Source organism: Alligator sinensis, unplaced genomic scaffold, assembly GCF_000455745.1.
Source record: "Alligator sinensis unplaced genomic scaffold, ASM45574v1 scaffold694_1, whole genome shotgun sequence".
NCBI lineage: Eukaryota > Metazoa > Chordata > Crocodylia > Alligatoridae > Alligator > Alligator sinensis.
This window is the reverse complement of record NW_005842339.1, coordinates 1,360,896-1,383,134: the sequence shown is the minus strand read 5'-3', so window position 1 is coordinate 1,383,134 and position 22,239 is coordinate 1,360,896. Positions and strand designations below refer to the sequence as shown.

The 22,239-nt window shown below is 44.9% G+C and overlaps 1 protein-coding gene and 1 pseudogene across 1 annotated transcript in view; one reads left to right on the top strand and one right to left on the bottom strand.

The window, feature by feature from the left end:
* Nucleotides 1-6,424, top strand: part of LOC112551109 — a 7,233-nt pseudogene extending 809 nt beyond the window's left edge.
* Nucleotides 1-22,239, bottom strand: part of LOC102374992 — a 372,914-nt gene that overhangs the window by 133,810 nt on the left and 216,865 nt on the right. The gene's annotated exons all lie outside the window — the stretch shown is intronic.

Below are 22,239 nucleotides of genomic sequence, written 5' to 3'. Positions count from 1 at the left end.
TTAATTCAATAAAAGTAAATCTTCTTGAAGATTATTCTCAAAAATGCCCATATTTTGTTGCTTTGACTAGTTTCTACTCTGGCTGATATCTTTTCCACATTTGATCTGTCGACTTGCATTATGCTTCTTTCATTCATTGAGAAGTGAGTAGAAGCGAAAGTGTTTATTTTAGTCGTGTTTGGTATTATTTCATTCTTGCTTTTATATTGTTTTTATTTTGGATTTTAAACCACATTTCCAGACCCATTTCATTGTCACTTCCTGCAACTTCATCCTGATGTGATGTCACTTCCTGTGAGGTCCTTGAATATGGCTCGCTGGCCCACTGGGTGATAAAATTTCATGATCCGGCCCCACATTCAAAAAGGTTGGACACCCCTGTACTAAGGTAACTACCTGTACTTAAGAAAACACATGTGAAAGGATAAAACAAACCTTGGGTAGACTTCACCATTCAGAGCATGGAACATGGGAAGGCGCCATCTTTGAACTTGGCAACAGTTGCTCTTTGGTAACTGGTATCTCCTCTTGTAAGTATGGTGCAAAGGTAATCTTGGTGCCTAACCCAATGTTTCAAGGTCAAACAATCCAATAAAGATGTTTACAATGTCATAGTGACAAAAGAAAGTAGGGTTTACAATTCTCTCAAGGAAAATTATCTCAACATTATTTATGCAATTTTTTCTTACATACCGGCTGAAATCTAAATGCTGTATATAAAATTGGAATATCAATATGGAATTAATAAGAAGTGCTATAACATGCAACATGATATTAAAGAAAAGTAATGCGACTATTGAAAGATTTTTTTTTTAATGATTCGGTGTGATTCAACACATCATCCATTAAATTACTTGGTTTTCCTTATATAGTTGTCACCACATTTGCAGTATACAATACAAGAAATGTAATTTTTTTGGCATTAAATCATTAAGCACATGAGAAAAGTAGATACCATTAAAACAACAGTGAAGGACATATGGGAAGCCCTTAAGAAAGTGAATTTCTGTGGTTCTGAAGAACCGAGGTCAGTGTGGTCAAGAACTCAACTGCCAAATGAACTTGTCACATTTTTTTCAGTGATACTCAATGTAAGTAAGGGAAAGTTAAGATGCTGTTTTAATAGTATGTACTTTTATGATGTGCTTAACAATTTCATCTTGTGTTAGATCAGCAGAAAGCACCATTATAGGCTCATTTCTTGCAGTCTGAATAACTGAAACATATCCCATCCCCATGGCACTTTTGTAAATGCATCTTCACTTCATTATTCCTTGTTATGTCACCACCCACCAAACTATTTATAAGACCTCTTACTTCAGGAAGTGTGAAACCATAACCATCTTTCAGCATAGGCCCCACAATTTCATTTGCTTCCTTGAAAGTTGTATCCTTAAGAGAGGGTGTTTTCTGAATGTTGTCGTATTTCTTCAGGTACATTTCCAGGTGTACTTTGTGATAAAGTATATCTGCTCCAAACACTTGGGATTCTGATTCCAGGTCTGTAATGTTAGAGAAGACATCAGCCTGGAGATGAAGAGCAGCTGCCAAAAATTTGAAAGCCCTCTGTGTTTCACAGATGTGGAACTTATCTCTTATTTTGCTATAAGAGACATGTGGCTTTGCTATGTGGCTGTGCTATGTGGCTTTGCTGGCCACATATAACATGAGGAAGATTTGCTGATAATTTATATGAGGATGGAGGTGCTCTTGGATGCATGTAAGAGTGGGTTCTTCATTGTCTCCTCTACTGGTAGATTGATGGTCACCTCTTTCTTCCAAGCACAAGGTGGCCTTTTCTAGATTTTTTTCAATGTGTATTGTTTATAATACTGGTTATTTACATGGTACATAAAATTCAGTATCGGTTGACACTTGTCTCAGTCTTTTTGTAACAATATCATTCCTAATTGCTGCTGCTTCCATGATTCATTTTTGTTGCGTCTGTCTTATTGTGTTTTCCTTGTACTGACCCTTTAAGGCCAAAGCCCTCATGTTCAGCACTGCAGGGCTCAGCTTGCTTGTGGCAGTTTTGCAGCACTGGGGACCCCATGTTCTCTGCCACGAGGAGCCAGAGGCGTTCTTGGTTCCTCTCTCTCCACAGGACTGGACAGGGTCAAGTCAGAGGCAGAGCAAGTATAAGTTCTGCATGCATCTACTGAGGACAATTGTTAAGATCCACCCTGGATATGATTCCAGAGAATTATAACAGTAAATAACTGTTCATTCAACCCAGGAGTGTCCAGAGAGTTGTTGCTGAATTCACAACTTATCATCTGGCAAGGAGGATGGGATGTTTTGCTGAAAGGACACCCCTAGATTGTGGGACGACATTCTGAGACTGTGTTTTGTGATCAGAAGGAAGTTTTTTTTCCTTCTTCTTCTTCTTTTCTCTCTATATGGCTGATGTTTCTTAGAACGGCTACATTAGGACATACAGAAGAATTTGATGTGAGCCAGCCAGCTTCTTGGGACTCCTAAGTGGAAAGGCTGTCCTGATCCTGGAAGCCAACAAAGTGGAAAACCCAGAACACAAGCGTGCGATCCTCCTGACTTTCTGCTGTGCCAAAACATTTGCCATGGTTCGTTCCCTTACAGCACCTGCCTTACCAAACACCAAGTCTTATGCTGAACTAATTGCCCTGCTAAAGGCACATTTTTGCCCAAGGCCATCTGTTACCCTGCAGAGGTTTCATTATTTTTAAACAGGACCAAAAGACCAATAAAGGCATAGCAGATTACCTGGCTGAGCTCCATCACCTTGCTGAATTTGGTGAGTTTGGGGATCTCCTGGATGGCCTGCTTTGCGACTGTCTCATCTGTGGGGTTCAGGATGAAGCAATCCAATGTTGCCTGCTCTCTGAACCAAATTTGACCTTGGCTACTGCACAAGAAAAAGCCTTGGCAGCTGAAGCAGCATCCCATAACGTGAAAGAAATTTGCCAGGCATTCTCCAGCAACGTCCACTAACTTCAAAAAGATCAAGAATCAGATCATCACCAGCAAATTCAGCGGAGTATACCCTCACCAACAGCATCACATAAGCCAATTAATCCACAGACATGTTTGAGTTGTGACTGCCAACACAGACGAAGGAAGTGCAGGTTCAGGAAGACAGAGTGTCATGCCTGCAAGAAGAACGGCCACATAGAGAGGGTTTGCTGCTCAAAGGCCAGTTCCAACAAACAAAAAAACTGTAGAAAATGTATTCACTCCCAAACCACTCACAAATTAGAGTCCTCCCCAGAACATGAGGTACAAAAACTATATTTGACTCAAAATGTTGGCGTTGTTGTAACTGAAGGTTCTGAGATGATTGCAACTATAGTAATAAATGGACAGAGGTGCAAAATGGAAGTGGACTCGGGTTTGGGAGTAACCTTCATAGATGAAAACACATTCTTCCTGTTGTTTCGGCACCCCCTCCCCAAGTTATTGAAACCTGAGCGTCTCCTGTGTGACGACAATGGACAGAGTGTGGAAACTTTGGGTAGCTGCAGTATAGATGTCCAGTATGGATCTGTTAGACAGCGTCTACCCCTCACTGTCACTAAGGGTTCCTGCAAAAGTCTTCTGGGGAGAAACTGGTTCTCACCATTGGGAATCAGTATTCAAGGTGTACACAGTCTCTGCACAGAAAGTCTGGAAAGGCTTGCAAGGGACTTTCCCCAGGTATTCTCCGAGGAATTAGGAACTTACTCTGGTCCACCGGTGCCGTTCCAAATGGATCCTGCAATAGCCCCAATCTTTATGAGGGCTCAGAATGAACCTTTCACACTGTAGCCGAAAATCGGTGCAGAATTAAATCGGCTTATCGCGCAAGGGGTCCTCGAGCCAATTGTACATACAAGCTGTGTCACATCAATTGTTCCTGTTTTAAAACCTAATGGCAGTGTTCACATCTGTGGGGATTACAAGTGCACTGTTAATAAAGCACTTAAGTAGGACTTGCACCCAGTGCCTGCCATTAACCAGTTACTGTCTGTTCTTGCAGGAGGGAAGGTTTTTGCCAAACTTGACCTTGCTCAAGCCTATCAGAACTTAATAGTGGATGATAAGGCTGCTGAGGTCCAAACAATAATTACACACCGGGGAGCGCTCCGTGTCAAGTGCCTCCAGTTTGGAATTTCTGCAGCACCAGAAATTTTCCAGCAGTTCACGGAGAAAATGCTAGCAGGAATTCCCGGGGTTGTTCCGTACTTTGATGATGTGTTGATCATGGGGCCATCTAGAGAGAAACTCACTGAGAGACTCATAGAAATTTTACAGAGATTTGATAAAGCAGGTATTGGAGTAAAAAGAGAGCAATATCAACCGGGAGTTTCCAGTATCAACTTTCTGGGATATCAAATTGATGCTTGTGGCACTCACCCAGTTGAAGACAAGGTAAAAGCAATACATGATGCCCCTATACCAGAATGCAGACAGGATCTTCAAGCGTTCTTAGGACTTCTCAATTTTTATCACATCTTCTTGAAAGACAAAGCCACCATAGCAGAGCCCCTTCACCACTAACTGGATAAAGGAGCTCAGTGGAAGTGGACTTGTCAGCACAACGAAGCCTTCCAGGGTGTCAAGAAGTTGCTGATATCAGACTCTGTCCTTGTTCGCTATGATGAGCAGAAGCCACTGTCCATTACTTGTGATGCCTCGCTGTTTGGTATTGGCGCTGTCCTTAGTCACACATTGTCTGATGGAACAGATGCACCTGTTGCTTTTTACTCAAGAACAATGAGTTCAACCGAGAGGAACTACGCACAGATTGATGGAGAAGCATTGGCAATCATTGCTGGAGTTAAACATTTTCACAATTACTTTTATGGCCACAAATTCAAAATCTGAACAGACCACAAACCCCTTCTTGGAATTTTTACTATGGACAAACCAACTCCTCCTATTTTGCCTCCCCGTATGCAACACTAGAGCATCATGCTAAATGCATATGACTACACACTCGTGTACAAACCTAGGAAAATGTTGGTGCATTGAGCCACCTACCACTACAAATACCTGATTGTGCTACTCCTCTGCTGGCAGAAGTCTTCATGCTGGAATCCATGCCAGAAGCCCCTCTTGAGGCTGATCAGATAGCAAGGATGACTGCAAAAACCCTATCCTTGCCCATGTCCTCAACCGGGTGCGGAGGGGCTGGCCTGCAGACAAATTGGCTGAGGAATTCAGGCCATTTTCATCACGTCAGCATGAGCTGTCTGCCCACAAGGGTTGCCTCTTGTGGGAAAATCATGTCGTAATTCCAGAATCAGGATGCCAAATCATATTGACAATGCTGCATGCAGCACACCCAGGCATTGTGAGGATGAAACCGCTGGCTAGAAGTTATGTATGGTGGCCAGGTATGAACAATGACATAAAAAGGGTTGTGAGGGAGTGCAGCATTTATCAAGCAACCCGTCATAATCCCCAGAAGGTACCAGTATTCCCCTGGGAAATGATAAAGGAACCCTGGTCATGCATCCACACTGATTTTGCTGGCCCTTTCCAAGATAAGAACTTGTTAATTGTTGTTGACTCTTACTCAAAATGACTTGAAGTGATTACTGTCTCAACTCTTACATCAACTGCCACGATAACAGCTCTCTGTCAGCGGTTTGCAACCCATGGGGTGCCCAACACTATTGTTTCTGATAACAGCAGCACATTCACCTCAGCAGAGTTCCAAGATTTTGCCAGCCACAACCTCATTCGAACTGTTACCATTGCACCTTGCAGGCCACAGGCCAATGGGCAAGCTCAGTGAATGGTCCAGACTACAAAAGATGCACGGAAAAGGATTGATGTAGGAGACTGGCCTACCAGACTGGCCAGATTTCTGTTTGCTCAAAATGTAATTCCTTGTCCTTCAATGGGGTCCAGGCCATCAGAGCTTCTTATGGGTCATTGTCTCAAGATATGCCTTGACTGTGTTAACCCAGACCTAGTGAGAGACATGCAGTTCAGGAAAGAAAAGGAGTTGGATTCCTCATTGGCATCTGGTACCTTACATCTTTTTGTTCCTCAAGAAACTGTGTTTGCTCAGAACTACAGGACAGGCCCACAGGGGGTTCAATCTAAAATTGTAAGTGCCACAGGACCTGTATCATATACAGTCCAGACTGATGACAGACAAGTTTGGAGACGTCATATGGCGCAGCTGCATGGGCGTTCTCCTACTGATAACCCTACACCTGAGCAATCTGCAAGCACCAATCCACCACCAACAGACATGGATTCATTGGGGAAGTGCCTAGCTGTTTCCATCAATGCAAACCCTTTGCCATCACAGTCAGAAAGAAGCATCATTGTTGAGTGTCCAGATAGACTGGCAGGGCCGTCATCCGCTGAATCCCTCACTGAGTCCGGCTCTATGGGAAGACCACAATGGAAGCGGAGTCCTCCCAAATGGTTGGCTGACTATTCTGTCTAGGGGAAAGAGGTGTTGTTTCTTATGGTGTTTTTCTTGTACTGTTCCTTTCAGGCCAAAGCCCTCATGTTCAGCACTGCAGGGCTCAGTTTGATTGTGGCAGTTTTGCAGCACTGGGGACTCCCTTTTCTCTGCCATGAAGAGCCAAGGGCATTCTTGGTTTCTCTTTCTCCACAGGACTGGACAGGGTCAAGTCAGAGGCAGAGCAAGTATAAGTTCTGCATACATCTACTGTAGGCAACTGTTAAAATCCGCCCTGGATATTATCCAGAGAATTATAATAATAAATAACTGTTAGTTCGACCCAGGAGTGTCCAGAGTGTTGTTGCTGAACTCACAAGTTATCAGTTTTCTTCCATTTGAGGTTGTAGTAGTTTTTTTTAATCATTTTCAGCCTGACAGATAATTTACTTGCGTATATCAACATGACGTCCTTGTGATTTCCCAGGAATTGCAATTCTTCTCCCCATATGATCTGTATTTCAGTGAGTTTCATTAAGAAAACAAAAAAGTTTTCAGATACCATTAAGAAGGTAAAATGTCCAGGATTTTTTTCTGATGGAGATAAACAGGTAGAAAAACACAAACCAAATGCAGCATCGGAAAAGAGATCCTACCCTGCAGCTGAGAAAAGTTTTCAATTAGCAATTGAAAACTTTAGCATCTATTGAAAATTAGCATCTATTGCTATGCTACACATAGCAATAGATCAAGAAGAGTCTGTTAAGAACATGCTGAAGTACGATCTACTGCCATCTAACAGATTATTTGAAGATTGTGGGCTTCTTACTAAACCAACCAAGTCAGTTCTGTTAGGGGACCTTGAGAAGAAATTGCAGCCATCTGATTACAATTTCCATGAGAACAGCAACAAAAAAACTGTAGTAGTTGTAGACTTTATGTCTCAAATACTCCAAGTTCGAAGCAGAAAAATGAAAAGTTTTCCAGAACTTTTTGACATCATATGGAGGAGAGCTATCCAACTCCAAGTGCTTCAGAGGGTAGCTACATGTTTGACAGTTATGTGGAGAAGTCCTCGGAAGAAGGTGAATGAGAGAGGAGAAAGACTATTACACCAAAAGAGTTTGCAAAACTGAATCCTGACACTAATTTACCTGTTCAGATGGTGACGTTTTGGCCTTCCTCAGCAAACAAAGAGTTCATTCAATTGTCAGCAATTGTACCCCAAACAATACTTTTTGTGAAAAAGAGAGAGTAGCATACAGTGCAAAGTGGAACTATGACAGAAGAACGTGACAGAAGGGAGGCCATACTGATCACAGATGATGGTATTCTGGTATGCAATCATCTGTCTGCTGCTCTAGAAGAAGCAGATACTCGGCTGGTCATCTATTTATTTGATGCAGTTTCATCTGGTTTCACACGTGTCATAGTGCTGTCTAACGATACAGAAGTTTTTGCCCTTCTTCTTTGATATCTGTTTCAACTGTTTGAAAAAGGACTTTTGGAATTTGGGATTAAAGTAGGCTTAGGTGATAAAGTAAGATTTGTTCCTCTTCACACGCTTGGACAGAAACGAGGACTAGCTTTGTGCAGCGTTCTTATTAAGGCTCACATTCTCACGGGGTGTGATGTCCCCGCAAAATGGAAAGCAAACTGTCAGCACTGAATGCACCACCAGAGAAATTCCTTTTAGGTGTTGCTGCAAATAGCACACTTTCTGAGAACATAGTTAACAGAGCTGAAGAATACCTTGTTATGGTCCTACAGCCATCATTTCATTGCAAAACGTTTGATGAGCTTTGTTTTGCACTGTACAAAAGTAAATTGATCTCAGAGCTTCCCCCTACTTCTTTCTCTGTTTGAAATGGAAATCTCAGGAGATGCTTCTTTGTGGCATGTGAATGCTCTAGCCTGGATGATAGCAGCTACAGAAGTATGTTAAATCTGAAAGATTTTGGGTGGTACAAAGACCCGAGTACAGCTCTTTTTTCCAGACAAATTTCTCCATTCTGTTCCTGATGAATTATTGCTAATATGTAACTGTGCAACATGTAAAACTGAAAGATGCAAATGTGAAAAAAATTACATTTCTTGTACTGTATACTGCAAATATGGTGACAACTGTATAAGGAAATCCAAGTAATCTAATGGATGATGTGTTGGATCACGCCAAAACATTAAAAGAAAAATTCTTTCAATAGTCACACTCATTTGTTTAATATCATTTTGTATGTTATAGCAATTCTTATTAATTCCATATTGATATTCCAGCTTTATATACAGCATTTAGGTTTCAACTGGCATGTAAGAAAAATTTGCATAAATAATGTGGAGATAATTTGCCTTGAGAGAATTGTGAACTAGGGGTGTGCGAAGTAGGCTGTATTCAATTCAGATTTGGCCTGATTCAAGGGACAGTGATTCGATTTGCTGATTTGGATCACTGTCCTGATTCGATTCAGCCAAATCAGAATCTGAAAATTTGATGCTGATTTGGAGAATCAGCGATTCATTCAGCCACAGACACAGCTTCAAATGTTTTTCCTATGTACCTCGAGTACCAGGCACAGCTCGTGAACGCTAAGATGGTGGGGCAGATGGAGCGTCCCACAGGAGCATCCCCCCCTGTGCTTCCCTGGCTCAGCAATTGGCCGCAGAGGGACCCCAGGTGTCCCCGCAACCCAAGAGACACCAGTCACAAAGCCAGGGGGCGGGATCCCCCACATGCTCCATGGCGGACCTGGAAGTGCTTCTAGTCCACTTCTGGGTCCACTGCCAAGTGTGCTGGGGACCCCTCCATGCTCCCGTGAAATGCTTTATCCGGCCCAGCATCTCAGCATTCATGAGCCGCTTGGTACCTTGAGGTATGTAGAAAAAACATATAAAGCTGTGTCTATGTCCAAATCATTGAATCTCTCCAAATCAATTTGGAGAGATTAAAGGGTCTCCTGATTCAATTCGGATTCTGCGATTTGGCCGCCGAATCGTGCCGAATCTCCACTGAATCGAATCAGTGACCGAAGTTTCGCACAGCCCTATTGTGAAGCCTACTTTCTTTTGTCACTGTGATATTGGAAACATCTTTATTGGACTGTTCATCCTTGAGAACATTGGGTTAGACACCAAGATTACCTTTGAACCATACTTAGAAGAGGAGACACCAGTGACCAAAGAGCAACTGATGCCATGTTCAAAGATGGCTCCTTCCCACATCCCGCGTACCAAATGGTGAAGCCTGCCCCGGTTTTTTTTATCCTTTCACATGTGTTTTCTTAAGTATAGGTGGCTACTTTAGTCAGTTGTGACTTTTCTACAGGAGTCTATGCCAGGAACAGGACTACAAGAAGAAAATGGTGACTGACTGTGGGTCTCTCTGGTTTAGGTTTTGACTTCTTTTCCTTAATCACTAGCTTAGACACCTGCTGTGTGCATTGTTCTCAATATTCTCACCATTCTCACTGTTAACACTTAAGTCACTCTTTGTATTACTTGCACATTTAAGACAAAGGGAAATTTGGTTACATTTCAAAGATTTTCTTAGTTATTATTTTCACCCATCACCCGCAGCACTTGTAACAGACCTGGCTACAAACAATGATAAGCTCTTCCAGCTACAGCTAAACAGCATTTAAGATTCCTGAAAGCACACAAAGTGTACACCACACACCCTATTCAGGAAGAATGAACCCACCCTAGTCAGTTTGCCCATGCGCTCAGATTAGCTATGTACTTAAACAGCAAAAGGTATACAATATTTAAAATTCACTAAAACAGACAAAGCACACAGATCAACACTACACAATACCACCAACCTGACTGGCAGGCACCATTCCATTTAAAATATGCAGAGTCCCCAAAACTAACATCTCATAGTAAAACAGCCCCCCACTGGTCCACATGGCATGGCTCAGACAACATTCAAAATGTCCTTTCCTTAAGATAATTGCAGAAGGCATCCCTGATAACAGGCCCCTTAGTGGTCATTATTCAAGTGGGATGGTGAGGAAGAAGAGGGGAGAGTCCTGCAGGCAGGTCAAAGCACCTTGAAGGTCTCTGACTTCTGCCTCCCAGCCCTAATGAGGTTTTTGCCTTAGTCTTGCAGACTTGCACAGGCACATTGTGCAGTTATCATTCAAGGCAGATATTAATTGGCTGCCTCCAGCCTTCCAGTTAGCACCCATCTCCTACCCTTTACTCAGCTCAAAGCCTCCTGCACTGTCATCTTGTGGCTGCCTACATAATAAGCAAACAATTCTCTCCAGTCCAAATGTCCTTCATCAGCAGAGGGTAAGTGGGGACTCCCAGAATAAGAGAAGAAATAATTACACTATTAACGTCCATGTTATAAATTGCACTAGTAAATCACCCTTTTTTAACTGGGGAGAAGACAGGTGAGAGAGTTCCTCAAAATTCTAGCTTCGTTAACTTTTCCAGTAGCATCAGTAATACTGACTATTGTGGTGGCCAGCCAGCACCTGAAGCACAATGCAGAAATACAGTTGAAGTCCAAACCCTGGAGTGGTAAATAAATAATAGGAATGCATGTCCCATCTGTTTCATCAACACAACTGGGGAACCTTGTACATCAAAAGCCATCAATATGTTCTTGAAGACCACGTGTGTCACAATAGCATCAGCATTCAAATTGCCCTGCCCAAACTGGTTAGCAATTGACCAGTACAAGTAGAGGTTGTGATGGCCACATGCTTCCAAACAGGGAAGTGTGGTCCTAAATAGATAAATGGCCACAGTTGATCTGGAGCATGCTCCATCCAGATCTCCAGGAAAGTGATTTTTGCCATCCTGAAGTTCTCCAACCACTGCTGATCATTACAGGGCTGCAGTAACAATTCTTGTCCACAAGTCAGCGCCTGTTTTTTGAGCCCAGCAATGGCATCATATAAAGCAAGGCAGATCCATGAAAAGTGCTTCCTGAAGCAGCTTCTTAAACCTCGTCCTTCTGCTCACTCCCCTCTTGCTGCAGCTGGGGCTGTGGCTGCTTCAGCTACAAACATGGCAGACAGCAGAATACAGAAGTTTGGCTTGCAAAGCTGCAGCTGTCCAGCCACCACATGGCCAAGCCTCCTGTGCAAACTACTGCATATTCCTAACTATTGGTGTCCCAAGCATGGAGAGCTGTTGGCCATAGTGTTCAGTTAGGGTTTTGAGATGAGTGTGAAAAGGTCCTCCCCATCATAGGACAGCAAGAGAGGAAGCATGGGATTTCAGAGCTTGACACCCAGTTGTGGAGCCCAGTGACATCCAGATAAATACCAGTGGCTATCCCACAATCAGCCTCAAGAACAATCCCACAATGTACAGAGGTCAGCAGTACTCCAAAAGAGTGTTGGATATCCACTTACAGAGCTAAGCACATGCTTGGGAGGAAATCCCCCTGGGCTGCAGGCAGTGACTCCTTGTGAAGTTACAGCTGGCCATTCATCTGGCTGAAGGGACTGTGTGCCAGTGGGCACATCTACACAAGATGCTAAATGCGCAGAAGACTAATTCTACTGCACATTAGCATGGCTGGCAAAAACTATACTAATGCACTAATATGCAGGAGAATTAATCTACTGCGTATTAGTGTCACAAAAAAGTGTGTGCCAGCACTACTGCACAGTAGCGCCATTACAGAGCATTGTTAGTACCTGGTATTACAGGTACTAAACCGAATGAACCATACTTACAGCAAATTACTGAACTTGTAGATGCGCCCATGGTTAGTAGGAAGCATTTACCATAAAGAGTCTTGCCCTCAGGTAAACTCATAGTGTAAAGCCCTCAGATGTTAAAGCAATGAAAGTCAGTGCAAAATTTAAGATAAAAAAAAAGCAAAGGTAGCTCCACTGTCATGAAAACAGCAGCCCCTAGTGGCAGAAGTCTGGCACTGAAGCTAAAAATAGTATTTTTCAGCCCAAACTAACTGGGACTGAGGAATGAACTGCTCCAAATTTAGAAACAAAGGGAGATCTTGAAGCTATCATTAACCTTCTTGCATTTAGGGAGCTTCTTTACAGTTGTGTGTGTCTGTATTGTGCGACTGACTGTATTTTGAGTTTGTTTGACCAAAAGGCAAGATTTCTCCCCACTGGGGATAAAACGGTTGCAGCTCTGACTATTTTTAAAATCTGGAAAAAGGAAGTTCTCCAATACATGGCATTAAAAGGTAGTGGCACACTCCCAAGGTTGTTCCTTAGCCCTCTGGGAACAGCCTGTTATGCACATTCGAATTTTAAAAAGCATCAGAAGCTGTACCAATTGTACATTAAAAATGCTCTAAAAGAGAAGTTCCCAACCCCTGGGCTGGGAAGGATAGGCTGCTGGTCCAAAGGAGGGTTGGCTGCTGGACCAGAAGTCCAGAAGTAACCGGCATACTGAGTATAAAAAAGGGCTGGCTGATGGTCCGCAGAATGCCGGCCACTTGCGGTCTGCAGTATGCCGTTCCGCAGTTTGCCGGTCTGCAGTCACATCCAGTCCACGGTTTGCCGGTCCATGATCTAAAAAAGTTGGGAACCACTGTTTTAAAATCACAAGGGTATTTTATTCCATGCTGCAGTGTGCTGACTGTTTTGCTGTTGTTGCCGTAAGCTTTGATGTGATCTAGAGCAGCTGGGCTGGGTTGCTGCTGGGAAATCAAGCTGGGCCTAAATTAAATGTTTGTGGCACTTTTTACCTGATGAGGATGCTGATGCCATGTCCACAAGGAGCTTAGTTGTGAGGAGGATGGTTTTACCCAAAGCACCGAGGCCCCAAAAATAAGCTGTGAGTGACATGATTTTATTTGGTAAGAGGGCCATGTAAAACTTGCTTAAATGTGTTAAACATAATTCTAGCCAAGAGTTTGGGGAGATGTAGAAGTCACACGCTTAGCACCCAGAAGGGAATGTGTACAGTGGATTTCAACGTGCATTACTGACTGGAAAGGCGTTTCTTACACCTGTGATCAGCTACCTCTGGAGGGAGGCAGTATATATATGACACCTGTTTAAAAAGTCACTACAATTTATATAACAGTTTAAGACAGTAGGTGAAGAATACCACATTTTATTAGAAGTGTAGGGCACTGTAGCAGTATTGCCAGTTCCAAGCATTCAAAAATCATGAGGCTGCCTTCCCCCCAAAATCATGATTTTGGCTTCAAAATTGTGGTTTGTTTGTTTTTTAAGACTCACTTTAGAAGCACATTTTTATTTGCCTTCTGCTTTCTGAGCTTTTAGGGCTCTTGTTTTCAAACATTTCTCTACAACCAGAGGGGTTAGGACCTTTTCTTTCATGTAACCTGGAGGTTCTCTCATAATCACTTGATGCCACAAGCTGGAGTATCATGAGAAACACCAAATATCATGAGATTTAGCAGCCCTAGTTGGTGCAGAATAAAATTACCCAGGATAATGATCTTGGAATTGGCCAGAATAGGAGGTTTAATAGCAGGGGCCATTGCTCCCAGGCTAACAGAACTTCTGATACCCTCCTGACCTCTTAAAGTGCAGCCCCACTGAGCTCCTTGGCCTTCAGCTATTGCCTCCATCACTTTTTATGTGGCTTATGTGGCTTCTCCACTCTAAGAGCAGTTGTTGGGCTGTACACACTAGGGTACTAACCCTAATTACCTTGCACATGAGATTCAATCTACAGTTCTGTTCCCTCTGGGAGCTGATCAGTGGGACCAGAGAGCCTTCTCAGATAGACTGTTATTCATTTAAAACCAAAGCAGCTCAGAGGGGAAAAAAATTAAAAAGTAAACAGACTATGTATATATGGAGACTACCAAGTGTCTATTCATTTTTCATGTGATGATTTTGGTAGGTCTAAGCTTCCCATAACACCCCCTTCACTGCCAAGATCCCTATTTATAACACTTTGATTGGTAAGAACCCAGCCTTGGCAGACCAGAGCTGTAAATTTGGCCTGGAGCCTGGAAGCAGTATCTTCACCACTAACAGCCTGGCTATAGTCTAGTGAACACAAGCTCCCAAGTGCTTGTCAAGGGTCTTTCAATCTAGATCCATTGGATAGCCTCTCTGCTTGTTTCTTCATCAAACTGCTTCCTAAACTTAAACACTGCCATGGAGAAAAGCCCAATAACCCAATGTAGCTAAATGGGGATTATATCACTACATTCAAAACATTATTACAGATCAGTATTCCCAGATTATATAACAGCTCCATGCTTTTGCCACAACAGAAAGTTGCAACAACCAACAGTTTGAACTCTTTTACTTTGGGCTAGGAGAAGTCAGGAGGACTCTGGATTTGTGCGGGCAAAGAGAATTCCTAGGGAAGAAAGTTTGGGCTGGTCAATCCCTCTCTCTCTTTCAACAAACAGGGTCTTTTTTCCTGCCCCTCTCCCACTCTCATGAAGTCAATAGCCAAATAAATACTGCATTTTGGAAGTTTGCTTTGAAACTTGAAAGAAAGACCTTCCTCAGCCAAGAGACTAAAAAGTCCCTCTCAAGCTGGCCCACATGTGGAGGGCACCTTGTCTGTGTCTCTGCAAGAGGGGCAAGTAATGAGAGGGAGACATTGTGTCCAAAGACAAAGGACAAAGACAGAAGCACTACAAGAGAGGAAGGAGAAAGGAATGAAGGGAAGAGACCAGCAGCCTTTTATGAGAAGACAATCTCATGGAGAGAAAAGCAGATGAAATTCAATAGGTAGCATCTGAGGGCATTTTTACATGTGCTCAAGGGGAGGGGCACTTTAATTAGAGAGCCTACAGCATCTTGTGTACCAGCGTCTCCACGCTTCAAAATGGCAGTGAGAGTGCTTTAACTAAAGGTTGTTGAATGAGCTTTAGTTAAAATGCCCCCACTGCCATTTTGATACACGAGATGAAGAGGCTGGTTGAAGTGCGCTGATTATCCTGCTCCACCAGACTTGATTGAGTTGCCTGTACTAGATTAGCTGATTCTGTTCCGATATACTGCAATTACAGCACATCGGACCAGCCTCCCGGTGTGTCTACAGGCACCTTATCCTTCCCTGCTTTCCAGCAGTGTAACTTGGAGGGTCGGAGACAAAGAACGAGAGCAGTGTATCAGGCCCAGGCACCGATTCAGAGAGGGCCCCTGAACCACAGCCTCAAGGGAGCCCACCTGCTGCCACCACTACCACCGGTACAGCCATTGCTCAGGCAGCTTATGCTGAGGTTGCAGCAGCTCACACCGCTGTGGCAGCTCCTGTATGGAGAGGTAAGCACTCACTTCCTCCCCTTCCCCTACCCCCACCACTGCACTGTCCAGTACACCAAAATGTCCAGTTATACCTTTGCCACCCTCCTCTCCCACTGTTACCTCCCTTTGCTGTTTTTCCTCAGTGCCACTTAACCTGCCAAAAGCCACCTGCTGGAAAAGTGGATGAGGCACGCCTGTCCTGCCCACCACATCTAGTGATGTTAACATGGTGCACTCTGGGTTTGCTGTACTAGATGTTATATCCTTTGTCTAAGCCACAGGGTTGTGTGACTGAGGAAACAATACAGAGCACCAGAAAAGCCTTCTTTTTCACCACTGACCCTTTTAACAGTGACTTAGAGACCCCCATGGAGAGGAAATGTGTGATTAGCCTATGCTGTCACACCCACCTTCAAACTCCTAATTACAGGGGCCAAATTAAAGAGGGAAATCTATTTTAGTTAAAAATCAGGTGTGTGCTCTTTTTTACCTAACATTTGCCACCCCAGGACCTGCCTTTAGTTCAAGTTCTCTCTCTTTCAAATAGTTTCCACTCCCTCCTCCTCTCCTGTTCAACAGGAACTTCACCTATGCTGTGGGACATGGAGCAAAGGCACAAGGATTGTAACTCCCGAAGACATGGGAGTCTCCCAGGGTTTTGGTGGAAAGGTAACTTTGTCCTCTTACTCAGACATCCATACAGAGATGACACAATGTGCTGTCCCTCTATCGCCCTTGCTCCTGGGCCATCTGAGAATCTCAGAACCAGTTTTGTGTGCTGTCCTCGCAGTATACCTGTAAGATGCACATTGTCTCTATCCTTTGACACAGTCAGACCTGGGTAGATAGATGCAACTTGCCCAAGTTCACACAAGAACCTTCTATTTAGGCTAGGGCTATATCTCAGATCTCTTTAGTTACAACCCATAACCAGATCAACCTTCCCTCTGTCCTTTTTCCTAAACCAGTGCACCACTTCTATGAGTATACTTGGATGTTTCTGGTCAGGAGAGGTTCAGAGAAGGAAGAGAACTTCATGTCAGAACTGAAGGACAAAATCCCCCCAGTTCAAGGCTTCTGAACAGGGACAACAGGGCAGTCCTTCTCCAGGACAGATTTTCCTGGGAAAGATACATGGGGAAAGTGTTTTTCAACATGTTTATCATTTCCTGAGTTACACCAGTGCAGAATAAAAGAGAATCAGGTTTCTTGTATCTGACTACTTACATATTACACACGCGCGCGCACACGCACACCCCCCCTACACACGTACAGTATTGGGGCAGGTTGGCTACTCAACTGGCACTTACTTTGTATTTTCCCAAATAATCCAAAACTTTTATAAAAATTAAGTTTATCTTCCTGGGAGACATGGCAAAACTGAGGCATCTCAAGATTGGCCCAAGATCCCACAGCAAATCAGTAGTAGAATTGCTGAGGGCTTCTGATTCTCAAGTGCCTGCTCTAATCTTGCCTGTTAGAAAGGGTGTGATTACTTTACCTCCTGGGTGAATATTCTAATATTACAAACTAAAGGGCCCACCTCCTTCAAGAGTAGTAAGAGCCCCAGAGGTCAAGGATAAGATTATGCTAAGTGCAGAAAATCAAGCTTGTATCTCACATAAAAAGGAAGAACTTCTCAGACAAAGGGTGACATAATTTTAACATGAAACCTTAAACTAGCATCTAATTAACCTTAAACTAGCATCTAATTGTGCAGAGGGAGTTTTGCACCCATAATTAAGTCTAGGTGAAAATGACTGCACCTGCAAATTTTCTCATGGCATATCATCATCAAACTCTCACTTGTGCCTGCAGATCAATTTAGTTAATTGTGGGTGAAGAACTGCAATCTTAAAACGGGAGAGCACTTTAAAAGAGCAGCTCAGAAATAGAGTAGAATTCACTTAACCACTAACCAGTGCACTTTAGCCGCCCAGGAACAGACTGATTTAATTGTCATTGCAATGATCAGAACATTGCAGGAATGTATTACACTGGGAAAAGTCACCATTCATGAACAGCTTGAAAAACAACCAAAAGACAAATCATTGTGATGAGTTTCAGAATGGCATCAAAGTCAAAGCAGCTTGTTCAGCGGCCCTAATCAGACAGGAACAGGCATAAAAAGGAGTCACATAGCTGGAAATTTTTGCTAACAGACATCATTTCACACCTATTAACTGCTGGGAATAGGCCCGCAGACAACACTAGCTACAAGTCACTCAAAGAGATGCTTCAGCACTTGGTCTATCTGTTGTTCAGTGTCAGCAAAATATATGGCCCTAGGTCTGTTCCCAAGACATGCCATAGGAGCTATTCCAGAGTTCTTAGCAGGAAAGAATGGTGCTTAGATTTAGAAAAGTCTTTTGAGAGACCAGGATTGCTGTGGGAAAAGTTGAACTCCTGTCATTTCCAACTGAAACTCCAAGATATTCTGGAAACTCTTGCCACTTTCTAGGTACTTTTTCAAAATGATCTCAGTATTTTACTCCAGCCTTGTAATTGGTCCAGAAGGTTTTGCAAAGTGGCCATGAGGCATGCAAGGTAAGGCAGGACAGGGTGCCTGGCACCTTCCAAAGAGACCCAAATAGCATGTGATGGACCTAATACTGTAAAGGTATAGCCTTTTATATTGGAGAAGGCCATGAGCATGACATTCTAGCTTTGTTGGATGCTCCAGCAGTGATTTCACTTGCTTTCCTGCATGAGATTTAGGCTCGTTAATCTGTACCGTCATGAGCAGAGGTCACTCTGCATTAGGCACAATATTAGACTGTGTTCGTTATACTGTAGGGTATACAGTATCCCCTTCCACAGCCCCTTGGCCCTGCTCATGCCCCTCATTCCCCATTCTCCCCCCCCGCGCCCATGGTCATGCTTGTGTCCCTCACTCCCCCCATTGGCCCCTAGCCCTGCTCACGCCCCTTGCCCCCCACCCACATCCCCTGCCCGCCCCAACTCTGCCAGAGGAGGCCCCCACTGCCAAGGCTATGGGACCAGGGACCTGGGTCTGCAGCTGCCTGCCCCCAGCAGAAGGCAGCGGCTGCTGCAACAGAGCGGAGCACAGAGCCAGCTCCCCCCCTCTCCCCACCCACTGCCTGCTGCCTGCCTGCGGGTTCGGGCAGGTGAAGTCAGCTCCCCATGGCTGCGCACACTCCCAGGGATAGGGTGGACCTGTGCCCCTGCCCCAGGTCTGTGCACAGGGCAGGGATGGTGCAGGTGCATGCTCGGGCTCCCACCCTGCTGCTCTCTCCTGGGGCCTCCGCAGCCTGTGGGTGCGACCTGGCACTGCAGGGCAGAGCACGGCCGCACAGGAAAGCTGCTTTCCACTGCAAGCTCTGCGCTGCCCTAGCAACGTGTCTTCCACACACACAGCAGCAGTGTGGGCCACAACCCTGCACCACTGCCTGTGCTGCCCCCATGCGCACAGGGGACGCATCGCCAGAGCAGCGCGGAGGGAGACTACCTGAGCGCCTCCGTCCGCTCCCTCCCAGTCCCTGCAGGCTGGAACTCTGCCAGCCTGAAGAGGGCTTGCTGCAAAACTGCAAAATCTACAGGTTTCTCTGCTAAAGTGAGAAATCCATGGTTTGCTCCAGTAAGGGGGAAAAAACTGCATTTTACTCCATTTTTTCCCTGGGAAATGGAAAACCTGGATCCCTAGTCATTAGTTGGGAATGCTTGAAGCTAGCTCCAAGGCCTGTGGTGAGGATAAAGGATGAGCAGCCAGAACAAACTGGCAAGTTAGGAGGCAAACTTCTGGAGCCCAGTGGTGTAATGGCATTTTTCAAAATGTTTGGAAGAAAAACACTGAAGAAGAAGTAAGTATTATTATTTATTGATTCTTTCTTATGGGTTGCTTTGATATTGTACAAAAGCTTGAATGTACTTGGCAAGCAGACACATACATTACGATGCATTAAGGAAGCATTTTGGTTTGATACCTTTACCAGCTAGACACAGTGCCACACTAATGGGTGACTTAGAATTCTGCAGATTGAACAGATTTGAAATGGAAAAAAATCAAGAAATTCCCCTGTCGCTCTGCTTTCTTATGGATTGCATGCAATGGTAATATTTATAACTTAACATAGAAGGTGAGCAAATTCCAATTCTTTATGGGAATTAGGAAATTGAATGTCTTAACTGTTCTACATTTCCTAAGACACCCATGGCACTGCATTAATGTAGTTTGCTGTGTTTCGTTTCCTGAATTTAAACTAACAATGCCAAAAACTGTGACTGATGGCAATTGTCAGTCTTCTACTTACTTGTCTCAGTGTACTGTATCTAATTTCTCCTGTCCTGAAGATACACTAACATAGGCCTTCAAAGACCACTGGTGTCAGGGAATTTCTCTACTACAGGCAAGCCCTGAAGGAATGGGTAGACTAGTTCAGCCTTTGAACTGAAACCATATACAATCCCAACAAGCAAGTCTGACATGTTCTGTGTAGTAAAGAGTAGTAATATACATATGCACAAGTTGGGATACGAGTGCTTGTGTATTATTTTCCAAGTGAATATTTGTTTCCATCATGGAGAGGTTGGAAGGACAAGGCAGAGCTATTTAATTTAGTTTGATTAACATTTCAGGCCACATACTCCCAGGCAAAGTGAAATGAGTGTTCTTATGCATCGAAGTAGAAGCAGCCATATATTCGTGTCTCTTAAATACAGCACCAGTAACAGACTTATCCCAGAAGGGTTTCACTCTCCTAAGCTATGTAAGTGGTTTCTAAATGAAAGCCAGAGACTAAAGTCAGCACTTACAGACAACCAGGCACCCAGTCTCATTCCAGCTAAACTCAAGCACTAATGACTCTACAGGCCAGCTTGTAGTCAGATTTGAAGTCAGAGTCAGAATAGGAAGGAGAAGCAGCTGTGTTATGTATAAGAGAAAGGAATAGCTAAGGCATGGATAATCATGCTGTTGATCAACAAAAAACCCAAAGTGCCAATGGACAGGTGGAGGGATCTAGAAACAAACAGATACGACGACACATAAGAAGGGGGTGCCAGCCAGAACTGGAAGTGTAGTGTAGAACGACTGAGTTCTGGAAACTGGTAGAGCAGGGGCGGGCAATTATTTCAGGCGGAGGACCGCTTACCCAGTTTTGGCAAGCTGTCGAGGGCTGCATGGGTAGCCCTACCCCTTGACAGGTGCCTCACCCCCTGGTCACCATCTTGGGACCAATGTCTCAATGTCTTGGGACTGATGTCTTAGAGCCAGCACTGGTGGGGTCCGGAGCAGGGCACAGGCTGGCAGGGGTCTGTGGAGCCGGGCTGGGCTGCACCAGCAATGAGAGCGGGGAGCTGGCCCGGCACCACAGAGCCCCTGCTGGCCAGGACCCTGTACCCCTGCCGCCCTGCTCTGGGCCCTGCTGGCGCTGGCCCTGGGTCCCTAGTGGGGGCCCTGTGCTCCCATGCCCACTCACTCCCAGTGCCCCCCCAGCCCCATGGTACAGACAGGGGGCAGTGCATAGCCCCGATCCCCTGCTCGCCAGCAGGGAAGGAGCTGGTGCGGAGTGTGCACAAGCTCCAGGCGGGCAGCAGCAGCAAACACTGCCTGGTGCAGCAAGGAGGGGGGCCGCAGCTGCTGCTGCTGTGCACAGCCCTGACGGGCGAGCCCAGAGCCGGTGCAGGGCCCAGGTTACAAGCTGGTGCTGAGTACAGGGGAAAAGCGGCCCCTCGCCTGCTCCGTGCCCGGCGCCCTGCACTGCAGCTGCTCACAGCCCACATGGGGCTGCCTGTGCCTGCTCAGGGCTGCGAGCGGCTGCAGCAGAGAGTGCCGGCCACAGGGCAGCTCCTTCCCTGCCCTTCCCCCCTTACCTGAGGTTCCCGCGCCAGGGCAGCCATGTGGTCCCAGGCCAGAAGCCCCTGCTGGGGCTTCCGGCTGTGGGGACAAGGCTGGGCAGGCCCTGCTGTTGCAGGAGCCTGCCAAGGATTCCCCTGAGTCCTACTGCCCCGGTTCCTGTCATTTTTGACAGGAACCAAGGACAAATAAACTTTAATTTTCAAAAAAAATTTTAGGGGCCCCACGGGCCAGATAGAATGGCCTCATGGGCCGGATCCGGCCCTCAGGCATATTTTGCCCACCCCTGCGATAGTGTCTGGGATTCTATCCTGGATTTTGTGATCCAAAAATTGATTGCTTTATCATGGGAGGCCTCTCTAATCAGCCATGAACTCATAGAATAATATAAAGTTAGGGTTAGAAAGGACCTCAGGAGGTCATCTAGTCCAACCACCTACTCAAAGCAGGACCATCCACAACTAGATCATCCCAGCTGAAGCTTTGTCTAGTCCGGTCTTAAAAACCTCCAGGGATGGAGATTCCCCCACCTCTTTGGGTAGCCTGCTCCAGTGTTTTACTACCTTCCTAATGAGAAAATTCTTCCTAATTTCTAACCTAAACTTCCCTTGCTGCAACTTGAGCCTACTGCTCCTTGTTCTGTCATCTGCCACCACTGAGAACAGTCCAGCTCCATCCTCTTTCAAACCCCTCTTCAGGTAGTTGAAGGCTGCTATTAAATCACCCCTCAGCCTTTTCTTCTCTAGGCTAAATAAGCCCAGTTCCCTCAGTCTTTCCTCATAAGTCATGTCCCCCAGCCACCTCACCATTTTTGTCACCCTCCACTGGACTGTCTCCAATTTGTTGATATCCTTTCTGTAGTG